This window comes from Otolemur garnettii, unplaced genomic scaffold (assembly GCF_000181295.1).
Source record: "Otolemur garnettii isolate 467f Iridium unplaced genomic scaffold, OtoGar3 scaffold00006, whole genome shotgun sequence".
NCBI lineage: Eukaryota > Metazoa > Chordata > Mammalia > Primates > Galagidae > Otolemur > Otolemur garnettii.
Genome location: NW_003852401.1, coordinates 20,740,326 through 20,744,230, shown reverse-complemented (window position 1 = coordinate 20,744,230; position 3,905 = coordinate 20,740,326).

The following is a 3,905-nucleotide window of genomic DNA, read 5'->3' as shown; positions in this document are numbered from 1 at the left end:
CCTTGCCCACACCCCCTCCCTCCTTCTCTGTCCAGTATCCCCTTCCCCCATGCCCCACCATGTCATTAATTGTCTTTATATCAAAGTTGAATACATAGGATTCTTTCTTCTCCATTCCTGTGATGCTTCCTAAGAATAATGTGTTCCACCTCCATCCAGGTTAGTAGAAATGCTGTAAAATATCCATTGTTTTTGATGGTATGTATTCCATGGTATACATATACCACAGCTTACCAATCCATTGCTGGGTTGAAGGACATTTAGGCTGTTTCCACATTTTAGCAATTATAAATTGGGCTGCAATAAACAGCCTAGTACAAGTATCTTTATAATAAAAGGTTTTTTTTTTTTTTTTCCTTCTGGATAGATGCCCAGTAATGGGATTGCAGGATCAAATGGGAGGTCTAGGTTGAGTTCTTTAAGGTTTCTCCATACTTCCTTCCAAAAAGTTGTATTAGTTTGCAGTTCCACCTGCAGTACAAGAGCGTTCCTTTCCATATCCATGCCAGCATTTGCAGATTTGTAGTTTTGAGATTTTGTGATATAGGCCATTCTCACTGAAGTTAGGTGATATCTCAAGGTGGGTTTTTTTTTTTTTTTTTTTAGACAGAGCTTCAAGCTGTCACCCTGGGTAGAGTGCTGTGGCATCACAGCTCACAGCAACCTCCAACTCCTGGGTTCAAGCGATTCTCCTGCCTTTGCCTCCCAAGTAGCTGGGACCTCAGGTGCCCACCATAATGCCTGGCTATTTTTTGGTTGCAGCCTTCATTGTCGTTTGGTGGGCCGGGGCTGGATTCAAACCCACTAACTCAGATGTATGTGGCTGGTGACTTAGCCGCTTGAGCCACAGGCGCCAAGCCTCTCAGGGTGGTTTTAATTTGCATTTCTCTGATAATGAGGGATGATGAGCATTTTTTCATGTGCTTAGTAGCCATTTGTCTATCGGCTTTAGAGAATATTCTATTCATGTCTCTTTCCCATTGATATATGAGGTTGTTGGATTTTTTCTTATAAATTAATTGAAGTTCTGCATAGATCCTGATTATTAGACTTTTGTCTGATTGAAAATAAGCAAATATCCTTTCCCATTGAGTAGGTTGTCTATTTGCTTTGGTGGTTGTCTCCTTGGCTGTACAGAAACTTTTAATTTTTAATTCAACATGTTAATATGTTGTTTACCATATTGCATCATTTAAAAGTAAAATATGGTTGTAATTTCCCCCTTATAATAATATATTTTCTCCGATATTAATATTAGATGTATCCAGATTAAGTAGAATGATTTTGAAGTATTTCTTTTTCTATTGTCTATAAGATTTGTCATGATCTGTTTTTTGAAATTATCTGTTACTTTCATTTATAAATATTATTTTCCTATTTTTTTGAGACTTTGGAAAAAACAAAATAAGAAGAAGAAGTTAACTGATCAAAGTATTCTATAATAGACATACTTCTGACAATGTAAATGTTACTTTCTTTGCATTATTACTACTATTATTGCTTAACATTTTGTTGCAGCAATTGTCTGATTTCTTTTCTGAATGTATTTATCTTCATTTGTTCTTTATGAGGTTTTTGCTCTCAGTCCTTATGTTAAATATTGTTATTGTCATTAAATTTAGCCTTTTTAATTCTGTAAAGGCAAAAGTGGAAACCTAGTATACACATGTATAAGAAAAACTAATAAAAAAAAGAGAAAGAAAAAAATAATAGAACAATTGCAACAAAAAAAAAAGAAAAAGAAAAGGCATTGGTAAAATTCAGCCACCTCACCTAATAAAATCTCTAGATAAAATGGTAACAGATGGATATCAATGAAAGACAATAAATGACAAGTATGGGAAATCTAGTAAGTTCTCATTCATTCAATAAATATTTAAGTACTTACTGCCACCTGGAACACTCTGGCGTCATAAAAATAGTGAATGTGATAGATATAATCTGTGCCCTTCAAAGCTTAGAGTACAGTAGGAATGATAGGCCACTTATTGACGTCTTTGATGTTAAAAGAGCCAGTGATAAAACAGTGAGTCTGGACAAGGCCATGTGATAAGAGAACTGAAGAGAGGGACAATTAAATAGCCAATAAAATGTATCTAGGTTAAAGAGAGGGTGACTGGAGAAAATATATCTTGGAGAGAGAATAACCTTCATGAAGGCCTGAGTATGAGAAAATCAAAGTAAACTGTGGCTGAAGTATAGAGTGAGGGGGGATGAAGTATGTGATAAAACTGGTGAGGAAGGCTCAAGCCAAATCAGGAAGGATCTGGAGGCCACATCTAGGAGCTTGGACTCAAATGTGAGGACATTTAAGCAGAAGGATTGTGTTGGTTTTTCTGTTTCCCATACTCCAGACCATCCTCTGCCCTTCTCATCTCCTGACTTAAAATGCTGATCCTGTAGGGTCAGACACTCTGTCTCCATTTGTTTTACAAAGAACCCTCTGGCTGCCTGACAGAAAATAGGTTGGAGGATGGCAAGACTGGCTCCAAGAAGACCAGTGGGGAGGCTGTTGTAATTCTAGAGGTAAGACAGGATGGCAGCTTGGGCTTAAGTAGCAGAAATAGGGCCCAGGAATGAGGAGTCTAGCTTTTAGACAAAATCATATGTGTCATGTTTCAGGCCCAGACATGGACAATTACAAAGGCTTTACCTAGATTGTCTCATAGGAAAAGCAGCCCTCTCCACACCAGAGTGGTGCACAACCAATGCATCTCTGAAGACAGTTGCAGTCAAGGGCTCAGGCTCTCCTGAGTCCTTACACATTTTTGCATTCTTAGCCCAGACACCAACATTTAAAGGTCTTTTCCTCATCAGGGAACCTTGAAGACATTTTTTCCATTCTGATTCTGTACTCAGTATTTTTCCACTCCTAGCCTTTCCCTCTTTCCTTGTCTCTGGCCCCAGGTTCCATAAAACTGAAGGAGTCTTTTGGTCGGGATCCCTCATTGGTGAGTTGGCTCCACCAGCACAGATTCATGAGTGAAAATGAAATAAGGAGTTAGCACTTTCTGCAATTTTAGCCTTTTCCCTGTACTATCATAGTACGTTTTTAAAGACTTCACTGTTAATTTCATTTTGGCTCATTTTAATCAGCTACTTGAATTCCTGTAAGTTCAGCTGAGTTCCTGACAAGAGAGAAACCTGTGGATTTCAAAAATATTTAGAAGATAGAGTTGATAGGATTTGAACATTGATTAGATTGGAGGGTAAGGTGGGATGAACAGTGAGGAAAGGTAAGAAGCCAAGGAAACTCCTAGGTTTTTATTTGAGCTTTGGAGTGGATGGTGGTACCATACATTGAAATGTGAAACAAAGAGCAGGAGCAAAGTGGTAGAAAAATACTTTCATTTGGGGCATAATGCTTTAGAGATGCCCATGGGTCATCCATATGAGATATTCAGAAGATAATTGGATATGTGAAAGAGAATTTTGAGGAGAGACATGGATTGTGATGTCGATTCAGGAATCATTGATTTCTAAAAGGTGATTGTAAATACTGGCATATATAACATGGCCCCAGGGGAGAATATATAGAATGAAAAGAAAAGATGATTTGAGACTGAGGTCCACCATGGTCTTTTCTTAAAGTTGACCTCTTGGGGTTCTCTAAATAAGTTTCCAATGATGTATTTTTCCACGACTCACTAAAAACCTCTCTTAAACTTACTAAATAAAATAGACAGTGAGTTATAATAGAGAGCCAAAATTTAGAGTCAGGATGAGTTCAAATCTTTCAGTTTTACTTTACTTGAAAATAAGAATAGTAATAGCACTTATTTTATAACAGCACTTATTGCTGTATTAAATGAGAAAATGTAGATAAAATCAAAGTGCTTAATCAAGAGCTTGGAATATAGTAAATGCTCAGTAAATATGAACACCCTTTCATTCTAACTCTATAT